The following is a 12,670-nucleotide window of genomic DNA, read 5'->3' as shown; positions in this document are numbered from 1 at the left end:
GCAAACTATACAAGACTTGCCCTTTGAAGGCCAGGGGCTATTTTCGGAAAAGACTGACCCTAGGCTGCAAAGCCTAAAGGACAGCAGAATAATCATGCGCTCGCTGGGGATGCACACCCCGGGGACCCAGCACAGGTCCCTCCACCCTCAGCCTCACCACACTTACCCCCCACCTAGGCCACGACAGGACTTCGGCAGAAGACGTGGCCGGGGGAATTGCAGAAGGCAGTTTGGGCCCCAAGGGGGTCAAAATCAGGGCCCCCCTAAACCAGCGGTGGGGCCCAAACAGAACTTTTGAAGGGACGCCCGAGGACGGCGCACCAGTTGTTTCCCTGGATCCTTCCCCACCTTCTACAACCGCCTCTCTCATTTCCTCCCTGCATGATCCCAGCTAACATTGGATTGTTGGGTCCTGCACACAGTGGAATTGGGATACCACCTTCAGTTTGTTTCGCCCCCACCTTCCCACCCCCCCTCCTCGTCCCTCTTCAGGGACCCCTCTCATGAGCAATTCCTCTTACAAGGGCGTATGGTCCTCGGAGCATGGGCTGTCTCTTGTCGGGGAGGGCTGGTGTGCTCCCAACAGTGGCTTTCCTCAGGACCGGGAATCCATCTCAGGCGGCATACCCGGCACTGGGAGGGAAAGGCTGTCACGTGCGACCTGTGCAGCCTCCAGCGTCAACAGCATTCTCACTGCGGTAGAGGCACGCACAGTCGGGAACAGACTACTCCGCTCGGTGCGAGTCGGAGGTCTGGGTCCCGGGGGGGATCATGGGCTGCCCAACTTGGGTCCGGCCTCACCTCTGTCCTTTTGTCGGCGCCGCTGAGTCTTCCCTTGCTTCTTAGCAGGTGAGCAGTGCCGACTGGTGGAGGGCGCCTCGCTCTGCACCGAGGATGAGGCACCCGATGCTGAGTCCAATCAGCGTGCCGGTGCCGGGGCCAACACAGATTCCATCAGCGGGACCTGGAGCTGGATCTCTCTCTCACATTTCATTCGAGGCTTGAACGACCGACAGATCTTACAGTGATCAGTTACATGAGTCTCACGCAAGGAGCAAAGACACTGAGTGTGCGGGTCGCTTCTTGGCATAGAACTGCGACAGGAGTCACATGACTTGAAGCCTGGGGCATGGGGCATGCCCCGCACCACACAACAAACTAAAGAAGTTATCCAACTAAGGAGAAGATGAGTACTACTAAGGCTACTAGAAGGCCTATTGCAAGGCTGGAGCACAAAGTTCTGACTGCCTTCACTGGCGGCAAGAAGGAAGTGAGGGTGGGGGGAGTGCACAGCTCCCCTTATAGCGTGCTATAGAGGCGCCACTCCAGGGGTCGCAGCGGTGCTCCCCCGCTATGGGTACTGCTAAGGGAAAAACTTCCGGCACCGGTGCATGTGGCGAGCACACACACCTACTGTGGAATACACAGCAGCAATCACTCAAAGAAGAATAGCTAGTTCCACATTGTTCTTCAAACCTCAGATCATTGAAATGCAGCTGTGCATTTGAGATACTATATGACTGTAGTGCATTTTGCACTGCCTGCATCTAACATCAGGACAGGAGAAGAGGACAAGACTCTCCCTAGCTTATACGAATAAAAAAAAAGGTGAGACACACCCATCCACTATCAATGCAACAAGAAGGGAGAACAGTAGCTGGGCCAAGAGAGAAGATGCAATGAAACCCTTCTGTACCCAAACACGTATTCACACACAAACAAGTGAAAGCGTGTGCCTCAATCATCCAGTAGATCAATTTGGCACATTAGACAGGAGGAAGCAGATCGTGAGTGTTTTCGACCACAAACTCCATCCCTCCCGATTTGCAACCATCCCTGGACCAGTGACAGGTGCACAACCATCCCCGGACCAGTGACAGGTGCATAGGCAGCCAAGTCATTGGAAATAAGCAAGGAGGAAGCCAGTGGAAAAAATGAAAGGGGCCGCTCTGGTATCACCTTGGGGTCAGGGGTGTGCTCTGTACCCCCAAACCTTACCTCCCTTTTCACGTAGTCACATACAAAAAAGTGAAAGAGCGCACCTCACTCATCCAAAAGATCAGGGTTCGGCAACCTTTCAGAAGTGCTGTGATGAGTTTTCATTTAGTCTCTCTGATGTAAGGTTTCGCGTGCCAGTAATACATTTTAATATTTTTATACGGCCTCTTTCTATAAGTCTATAACATATAACTAAACTATTGTTGTATATAAAGTAAATAAGGTTTTTAAAACGCTTAAGAAGCTTCATTTAAAATTAAATGAAAACGCAGAACCCCCCAGACCCCTGCAATAGGTCAATGTGGCACATTAGGCAGGAGGAAGCAGAATGTGAGTGTTTTCGACCACAAACCCTGTCCCTCCTGATTCGCACCCCATGGACCAGGTGGCAGCAAGTCCTGAGCAGGAGCCCAGATGGTTACGTTGTGCGGCAGAAACTGCACCTAGCTGCAAAACGGGAGGGTTGCACAATGTGTTGTCACACCGGCAGCAGGTCAGTCCTGGGGGGGGCCGAGCACCCGCCTGCAGCCGCCGCAGCCTCCTCCCCCCCGGAGCCCCCACGGGAGGGGCGGGAAGCAGCCTCCCCAGCCGGGGCTCAGGGCATTGGGGTGCCGAGGCTCTCCCCCTGCGCACGCCTGGGCCCGGGACACTCACACTCTGCCCCGGGGCTCCCCTGGTGCCCAGAGACCGATCAACCCCCCGCCTGCCCCCCGCCCTTCCCCACCTGCAGCTCCGGCCTCTCCCCTCCCGCCCCGCCAGCCGCACCCAGGGGAGCCCCGGGCCCAGGCTCTGTCCCCACCTGGAGCCCAGCGGGGCCGGGGGCAGCTCCTGCTGCAGCTGAGAACAGCGGCTCCGCTCCGGCCCGGGCGGCTCCAGCGCTGCCGGCAGCACGTGGCCACCAGGGAGCAGCTGCTGGGCCCGGGCTCCTGCGTCACAATGTGCCAGAGCCCCGCCCCCAGGAGCTGCCCCGCCCCCGGGCTGTGCAGGAGCCCCGCCCCCAGGAGCTGCCCCGCCCCCCGGGCTGTGCCAGAGCCCCACCCCCGGGCTGTGCCAGAGCCCCGCCCCCAGGAGCTGCCTGATGTTGGGTCTCTGGGATTTGTTCTCCTGCCTCCTTCTTCCCAGCACCCACCGCTCCCAGCTGGTCCCTTCCTGTGTCTGCAAACACTCCCCCCCGGGGCGGGCTGCAGTGCTCGCTGGGGCTGGCTCCAGTGGCTGAAGTTGCCGCCATCTCTGCTCACCTGGGGGGGGAGGGGAGGGATGAAGAGAGGAGATGGGCCCAGGGTGTGAAAGCAGAATCAGGGGGCAGGGAAAGAAGGACTGTTTGGAAAGGTGGTTTTTTTGCGGGGGGGGAGGGGTGATCCAGATGGAGTCAGAAGCAGTTGGGCAGCAGAGGCTCAGGGAAATTGAGGGGAACCCCCTGGGTGTCCCAGTGTTGGCCAGGGATTGTACAGCACCTAGCGCAATATGGGGTCCCAGAGCCATAACTAGCTATTTTTACACCCAAGGCAAGAATATAAAATTGTGCCCCCTGCTGTGCCGAAACACCCCCCCAGCGCCACCCATCCCTGTGGAAACAACCCCCAGCAGCGCCGCCCACCCTGCAGAAACAAACCGCCGTTCCCCAGCACCGCGCCACCAAAACAGCTGTGGGCCGAAAAGGAAGGTTTGGGGGAGGGAGAAGAAACGGCCCCCATAGGGTGACCAGATCTCACCGTCACACCCCTCTTCACCCCCTAGCCCCCCACTGGTCTGCTGCATCTCCTGCTAGTCAGTCCCCCACCCACCACTCGCCTCCTTTCACCTCCTCCCTCCCCTGCCAGAAACCCCCATGCCCACCCCTAGAGCCCCTGCTGGCTCACTGCTCATCTCTGTGCCCACCTGCCACTTGCCCACCCGCTCGCCCACCTGCTCCCCACTTGCCCCCTCACCCCCACCCCCAGTATAAAGCCTCATTCAGAGACCCAGGGGTCACTATATCACTGCACACAGCAGTCACTCACTGCGGTTGTAGATAAATCTCTGCATTACGCATTTTTGTATAACTTGTCTATGACTTTGTATTGAACCTTGGTAATATGTTATGGGGGCCCCTAAGGTAGTGTAATTAAGGTAACAGAAAAATGTCTTTTTGCTAGAAGTAGAATAAGATCTTCCTCCCACTTGGTAATCCATCGCCCTGTTGAGTGAATCATAGAATCATAGAATCTCAGGGTTGGAAGGGACCTCAGGAGGTATCTAGTCCAACCCCCTGAATGAGGTGGGACTGAGGAAGGTGTGGAAGGCAGCACCTCCAGACAGCTGCAACCCTTGGAGAGGGGCTGGGAGCCAGACCAGGGACAATCAGACTTGGCAAGTGGGCTGGCTAGAGAAGAGCCGACACACTGACGGCCTCGGGGATTAGGAGCAAGCACCTTCCTGTGGGAACCCCCTCTGTTCAGCACTGGGACAACCCCCAGCCCAGAGAAAAGCAGCAAAAAGGACCAACAGCCACTGTCCCAGATTTTGAATCTGGGAGATTTGCCCCTCTCCATCCACCGACTCGCCACTTACCTCCTCACTCCCTCCTCCCCCGGTATAAAGCCTCATTCAAAGACCCAGGGGTCACTATATTAATGCACACAGCAGTCAATCACTGCAGTACCAAAAATTAAAATACTGAAAATGGATGCTCCCCTCCATCCGACTCGCCATTCGCCTCCTCACCCCTCCTCCAAGTATCTGGGTCAGCAGGTTTGTAGAAATTTTGGTGGTGCCCAGAACACTCAGAGCCTGCCCCCCCGCGAACTCTGCCCCCCACCTGCCTAAGGCTCTGCAAGGGAGTTTGGGTGGGGGGAGAAGGTCTGGGGTGCAGGCCCTGGTTGGGGCAGTGGTTTGAAGTATAAGATGGCTGAGAGATCGGGGTCTGGGATGGAGTTGGGTACAGGCTCTGGAATGCAGCTTGGGTGCTGGGTGCAGGCTCCGGGCTGGGGCACAGGGTGGGGGTGCAGGATGGGTGGATGCAAGGGCAGCTATAGGCACCAGCAAAGCAAGCAGGTGCTTGGAGCAGCCCATTTACAGGGGCAGCAGCTGGCAGGGATCCAGCCTGGGAGCTGATAACCAACAGGGAGCCCTGGGAGCTGTAGTTCCTTGGTTAGCTCCCTGCCTATAGAGCCAGCCCTGGAGCAGGGAAAGAACTACATTTCCCAGCATTCCCTTGGCTGCTATCAACAGGAAAGGGAGGGGGAGGGAATATGGTAGCTGAAACCTCATGCTGCACCTTGCTGTAAATGGAGAGGGGGTGGCGCTGTGAATGGGGAACAAGTGTGCCCAAGGAATAGAAAGCTTTGGCCCAGAAGCAGCAAAATTCATCAAACATAGAACTGGTTCTGACTTATTTACTTGGTCTTAAAAGAGAACAAGGACCTGAGTCTCCTCCTTATCAATAACCCCCTGCTCAGCCAATCAGGGTAGAGACTGAGGACGGGAGGCGGAGGGTTCTCACCAGAGAGCCCAAAGGATGGCCCAGGTCACTGGTGGGGATCACTGCCCGAGCACTATTTCAGCCCCATATTTTTGGGTGGAGCTCCCACAGTGGGAGCTGCAGAGCCCTCCCCCGCAACACACACCCCCGCTCTCTCTCCCAGTATTGGAAGAACAGGAGAAAGGACAGAAGAAGCAAGACACGAAGAGAAAGGAGGGAGGGAGGGAAGGAGGAAAAGGTGAAATAAAAAGGACAAACCCTAATGTCCCCAGTGATTCTAAGGGACAAAATCCCAGGTGCGCAATAAAATTCTGCCTCCTTAAGCTCGTGTTTTCCATGCCTAGAATTCAACTGTCACCAGCTGGATCAGACTGAACAGGTTTCAAACCTCCAGGAGGCTCTTACCTTCTAAACAGGGACGGCTGTTTTCCAGTAAAATCACTAAAAGGGAAGGAGAAAAATCGAAAGAGGTTCCTCCTGGCGCTCACGTCCGTGAACCCGAATACTCTCTCAGTCCTCAGAGAGAGACCTGGAGAAGGAGACTTGCTGAAGCAAAGCCACAGGGGTCTCTGAGGTTTCCCTGGCCCCTCGCCCCTGTCCTGCCTGGCTGATGTCAGCATCTCTCTGTGAGGTCACCACCTCCCCACCACCTTGGACCAATAGTCTGAGATCCTGCCAAAGGCCTTTGTGATGTCACTGCCACACCCCTCCCTTGCTGGGCTAATGTCCTGCCCCTGGCCAGGCCCTTTGGAGGTTTGAGCTACTCCCTGTGGATCACCCCACTCAAGGAGCGTTCGTTCTAGGCAGCAAGCCGGCTAGACAGGGAAACATCAGACGCTGCTCCCAATGCTACACTCAGTTTATGGCCAGTTTATGGCCAGATGAGACCATTAGAGAATCTAATCTGACCCCCTGCATATCACAGGCCTCCTGTAAACACAAGAGCTACTTTGGGGGCAAACACATTCCAGAAAGGCATCTAGTCTTAATTAAATGACATCAGGAGATGGAGAATCAGCCACTTTCCCTGGTAGCATGTTCCTGTAGTGAATCATCCTCGCTGTTGAATATTTGTGCCTTAGTTGTAATATGAATTTGTCTCTTTTCACCTTCCAGCCGTTGGGTCTTGTTATTCCTTTCTCTGCTATTTTAAAGAGTCCTTTAATATCGAATCTTTTCTCTCCATTAAGGCACTTCAACACTTCAATGAAGTCACCTTTCAAGCTTCTTTTGATAAGCTAAACAGGTTGAGCTCTTTCAATAGCTCACTAGAAGGCATTTTTCTCCAGCCCTCAGAACATTTGGTGGCTCTTTGCTGCCCCAAACTCTAATTTCACAACATCTTTTTCAAATGAGGACACCAAAACTGGAGGCAGTATTCCAGTATCAGTCTCACTGATGCCGTGTCACCTCCTGTGACGCTATTGACATAATCTGTAACTTTATAGATCACCGTTGCGACCACTGTTCTATATTTACAGCCAATATTGTAGAAAGGTTATTGTGTAAGGGGGTCTATGGAGAGGTTCTGATTGGCTGATTATAATGATGCTATCTCTAGATGTGTATCATTTTTGTAGTTGACATTATGAATATTGGTTCTATGCTGCCCATATTTCAAACTTGTGCTCTGCTTCTGGGAAACACCCCAGACAAGTTGGTGTCAGTTCTGCCTAGCCGGCTTAATGCAGGTAAGGCAAATGTGATATCCACTACACTACAGAAACTCCATTACAGTGCACTGCCCTGCCTCAAATTCCCTGCACTTTGGTGGTGCTCACCCTGGCACACACTGGTGGGTGAACCTGGAGAAACTGGCAGCAGCTCTCTGATGGGTCAGCTGGAAGAACAGAGGACTGGAGCCAGGGATCAGGAAGTCGTCCTTACATCACCTTTGTGACTCTAGCTTGAAGGGGAGCTTCTTTTTCTTCCCCTTGCTGAGAAGCAGCAAGAGAAGAAAGAAAGGTCCGGTGAGCCAACTGGGTGCAGAAGCCAATGCTGCCTTTTCCTGCAGTGAAGCCCAAAATGAGGGCCTTGCATTGAGTAAAGGCAGTGCTGTGCTTCCAGGAAAGAGCTCACTGCTGCATGAAGAGGGATGAAACAGCCTGCTGAAGCCTGGGATTGAACCAGGGAACCTTTAGATCGTCAGTTTAATGCTCTCCCAACTGAGCTACTTCAGCACTTGCAGGGGCCCTTTTTGGGCTGCTGCTTCTCACCTTGAAGTTTATTCTCCATAAACCATCTCTCCAGTCAACAATGGCCAATGCAAGATGGACATCGCTTGCTATTTTAGCCCTTGAAAATGTCATTAACTAGTCTCTGGATCTCTCAAATGCTGCGCTTCAGTTCATGGGGGAAAGGCGAGAGAAGTGACCTTTGAACAAAGGGCCTGGGGTTAACATCGTAACGCTGTCTGTCTCCAACTGTACCACTACTTAATACCGGCCCACCCTGTGCTGGTGAGGGCTCCATTTCTAGATGTTAGTACATTTCAGTTACTGTCAAAATTAAAAGTTTCTATATGCTTAGAAGAAATGATTTTTTCATTTGCTTATATACGGCATGAATAAATACAGATTTACACATCCTAGCATGAACATTTATTGTCTAATATGATAGAGAAAATCATGCATCCAGATTGTGCATCAAAATAATGAAGTGAGCTACAAATGCAATAAAAATAAGGTATTCAATGGTTTAACATATGGAGCGGGGCTGGGGGGTTCCGAACAGGGGCGGCTCTATAAATTACGGCGCCCCAAGCAGGGCGGCGCGCTTTGCCGCCCTTCCCCGGTCCCGCGGCCGGGGCAGAAGTGTCTGCGGCGGGTGCGCTGGTTCGCGGCTCCGGTAGAGCATCCGTCCGAGCCACGGGACCAGCGCGCCCGCCGCAGTCATGCCTGCGGGAGCTCAAGCGGAGCCGCGGGAAGAGGGGACCCTCCACAGTGATGCGTGCGGCAGGTCCGCTCCTCCTCCCGGGCTCCGGTAGACGTCCCGCCGGCATGACTGCGGAAGGTCCGCCGGAGCCAAATGCCGCCCTGCCCCAACAATGCCGCCCCACGTGCCTGCTTGGCCCGCTGGGGTCTGGAGCCGGCCCTGGTTCCGAAGACACGTCTTGCCTGGGACGCTACTTGGTCTAGGGGAGGCCCTGTCAGGGAAAGCAGGAGTTAGTCTCACACGCCTATTTCCAGGCTGTAATCTGTGGGCGCCCTGCTCTGGGGGAGGGATCGCAGCAGCCCAGACTCAGGGCTGGAACAGGCCCCGGATTGAGGGGGTGGCTGCAGGGTTTGCAGTGCTCTGATGTCTCAGACAATGTGTCTCTCCCAAAGCCTCAGATCTGCGTCCCCAGAAGGCTCCTGCGCTGCCTCCGCTCCTTTCACAGTCTATAGCAAGGAGCAGCAGCAAGGGTCAGGGATGAGCCATAGGCACTAGGTGGGGGGCAGAGGCTTCAGGAGGAAACCCAGCCCCCAGAGCAGAGGGGGATAGGAGGCTTTTTCTCTCTCCTTAGCCACGGGCTATAGCTCCGAGAGCTCTGTGAAATGCCTCCCTGCCCACAGCCTGGGGAAGGGGAAGGAGTCCCAGGTTCTAGCTCGATTTGGAGGAGGATCACTGGCCCCTAGAACCACTCGCTGCCCTTTCCCGGAGAAACCTGTGATGCCCAGAACGGGGCTGAGATAAATGCTGACAGGAGTCTGGAATTGCTCCCCTGGAATAGCAGCAGGACTGGGCAGCTGGAAATCTCCCCAAAGGAGCTGAAGCCTTGGTGGGTCAGACATAGATGCCTCAGGTACTGCATGGGGGGCTTAGGTTTGTTTCTGGACAAGAGCAGTGAGAGTTTTATTGCCTCAACATTTCAATAGAAAAATTCTGACCCAAACTGTGTGTGGTGGGGAGGTCGATAGCGGTTTCTTTGGGTTTGATTTAGTTTGTTTTCTCATTCTCATTGTAAAAGCCCTGGACCATTTTGATGGGAACAATGTTTGTGGAAGGCCAAGGACAAGTAAGAAACGTTAGAAATCTGCATTGGAGTGAGGGGGGTCTCTGTGGGCCAGGGCAGGGGTGGAGATTTTCATGGGGAGGGGGTTAGGGGATAAACGAGAGGCTTTTGCGGGAACGCAGGGGGATGTTTTGCAGTTTAACCTCCCCACTTTCCTGTGCTGCTGCCCAGCTCAGACCCCACTGACACCCCTGTGATGAAGTGGGAATTTTCTGGATGTTTTGTTTGCATCTTGTGTGTACCTCAGTTTCCCCTATTTGTTGCACGATTATCTAGGTTAAAGGTCCAAAATGTGGGGTGCACCCTGCCAGGGGAATGGAGTAACATTCAGGGGGATGCAGCTGGGCCCAGGCCAGCCCCCATGGGGGTGGGGAGGGGGAGCCACCCAGCTCCACTCTTGGCTCCAGCTCTGGCCCCTGCCTCAGCCCCCTTACTCCTGTCTGTGTCCCTTCCCCCGTAGCTGCGGCCCCACTCCCAGCCATGACTCGGGGGGAGCATGGACAGGGGTGGGGGGCATGACCCCGAAGTGTTTTGGGACCACGGATCTCGGCGGTGGGACAAGGGGGTTAAATCTTGGCAGAGACCCCCAAAGGGCAGGTGTGGCTGCTGTCCGGCTGCCTGGGCCCAGACAATGGCCACAAATTCTGTCTCCTAGCAACCGATGGCCGGGGCGCACCTGCTGCAAGAGGCCAGCTGGCCGGGAGGAGTCGGAGAACAAAGAACGAGCTGGAGGCCAGGTGAGCAGGTTGCCAGGGAAACAGGACAAAGGACAGACGAGGAGCAAAGGGCCTGGCTGAGTCGGGCTGTTGGGAGCAAGGAGTCTGCTGGGCTGGGGACTCGAGGGGAGAGCCCAGGCTCTGAGTTCAGGGTCTGCCCAAGATGGACGTTGCTGAATCTTCCTGCTTCCTGTGCGAACACAGAACTTTCCCAGGCTGGATTCCAGACCCCTAACAAACCTTCTGAGACTGTGGAAGTTGGGGATGCAGGACTCCCCTTCGGGGGGGGGGGGGTGAGGCTTTCCGAGGTGTCCGATTCAGGTGGACTCACTGCAGGAAGCTCCTGGTGTGGAACAGGGGGGCTGAAAGGTCCAAGGTCAGTCCCAGGAGGGGCTGAAGCCAGGGAGGCTTCCCCCAGTGAGGGCGTCCCCTGGGGGTGTCACACTGAGGAGGCTCCTGCCTGGGTTTGACTCCGAGCTGTTCCCGAGCACGGAGCCTGTGTGCCCATCACAGCCCCCCAGCATGTGACCTACAGGCTCCACTCTGGCAAAGCGCCCTGTAAATCAGAGACAAACTCCCGCCTTCTCCCAGTTACTCTCCCCTGCAGAGAACCCAGAGCAGCTCCTGCCTCGCTGGGTCTCCTGCCAGCCACAGCTGGCCAAGGAGCTGCCCGAGCCGCTCCCCTGGGTCCCTGTGCAGGGGCAGTGTCAGTTCCGACCTCACGAGTACAGTGGCGACGCTCCCTGCCTGTCATGGGGGGACACAGACTTCTCTTAGGAGAGAGTCTGATGATAGAGAATCTCCAGGTTATAGTCAGGAGCAGAGGAATGAGAAGTATAATGTAAGGGCCGGATCAGATGATAAACAGTCACATAAAAAAGAATCTGGCACATCAGAAAAAGGCAGGCTAATAAACAGGGACAAGTTTTTAAAGTGCTTGTACACAAATGCCAGAAGTCTAAATAATAAGATGGGTGAACTAGAGTGCCTTGTGATAAAGGAGGATATAGATATAATAGGCATCACAGAAACCTGGTGGACTGAGAGCAATCAATGGGACACAATCATTCCGGGGTACAAAATATATCGGAAGGACAGAACAGGCCGTGCAGGGGGAGGAGTGGCACTATATGTTAAAGAAAGTGTAGATTCAAATGAAGTAAAAATCTTAAGCGAATCCACAGGTTCCATAGAGTCTCTATGGATAGAAATTTCATGCTCTAGTAAAAATATAACAGTAGGGATCTATTATCGACCACCTAACCAGGACAGTAATAGTGATGATGAAATGCTAAGGGAAATTAGAGAGGCTATCAAAATTAAGAACCCAATAATAGTGGGGGATTTCAATTATCCCCATATTGACTGGGAACATTTCACTTCAGGACGAAATGCAGAGATAAAATTTCTCGATACTTTAAATGACTGCTTCATGGAGCAGCTGGTACAGGAACCCACAAGGGGAGAGGCGACTCTAGATTTAATCCTGAGTGGAGCGCAGGAGCTGGTCCAAGAGGTAACTATAGCAGGACCGCTTGGAAATAGTGACCATAATACAATAGCATTCAACATCCCTGTGGTGAGAAGAACATCTCAACTGCCCAACACTGTGGCCTTTAATTTCAAAAGGGGGAACTATACAAAAATGAGGGGGTTAGTTAGACAAAAGTTAAAAGGTACAGTGACTAAAGTGAAATCCTGCAAGTTGCGTGGGCCCTTTTAAAGACACCATAATAGAGGCCCAACTTCAATGTATACCCCAAATTAAGAAAAACAGTAAAAGAACTAAAAAAGAGCCACCGTGGCTTAACAGCCATGTAAAAGAAGCAGTGAGAGATAAGTGACTTCCTTTAAAAAGTGGAAGTCAAATCCTAGTGAGGCAAATAGAAAGGAGCACAAACACTGCCAACTTAAGTGCAAGAGTGTAATAAGAAAAGCCAAAGAGGAGTTTGAAGAACGGCTAGCCAAAAACTCCAAAGGTAATAACAAAATGTTTTTTAAGTACATCAGAAGCAGGAAGCCTGCTAAACAACCAGTGGGGCCCCTTGATGATCAAAATTCAAAAGGAGCGCTTAAAGACGATAAAGTCATTGCGGAGAAACTAAATGGATTCTTTGCTTCAGTCTTCACGGCTGAGGATGTTAGGGAGATTCCCAAACCTGAGCTGGCTTTTGTAGGTGACAAATCTGAGGAACTGTCACAGATTGAAGTGTCACTAGAGGAGGTTTTGGAATTAATTGATAAACTCAACATTAACAAGTCACCGGGACCAGATGGCATTCACCCAAGAGTTCTGAAAGAACTCAAATGTGAAGTTGCGGAACTATTAACTAAGGTTTGTAACCTGTCCTTTAAATCGGCTTCGGTACCCGATGACTGGAAGTTAGCTAATGTAACGCCAATATTTAAAAAGGGCTCTAGGGGTGATCCCAGCAATTACAGACCGGTAAGTCTAACGTTGGTACCGGGCAAATTAGTTGAAACAATAGTAAAGAATAAAAT

General features: G+C 53.4%; 1 non-coding gene and 1 pseudogene across 1 annotated transcript; both read right to left on the bottom strand.

Annotated features, from left to right (window-relative positions):
* The window catches only part of LOC120381577, a 78,432-nt pseudogene that overhangs the window by 54,415 nt on the left and 11,347 nt on the right, over positions 1-12,670 (bottom strand).
* On the bottom strand, positions 7,565-7,638 carry TRNAV-GAC. The gene has a single exon. It is a non-coding gene; the product is annotated as a tRNA-Val (tRNA).

This window comes from Mauremys reevesii, linkage group 14 (genome assembly GCF_016161935.1).
Source record: "Mauremys reevesii isolate NIE-2019 linkage group 14, ASM1616193v1, whole genome shotgun sequence".
NCBI lineage: Eukaryota > Metazoa > Chordata > Testudines > Geoemydidae > Mauremys > Mauremys reevesii.
This window is presented reverse-complemented; position numbering and strand designations above follow the sequence as displayed.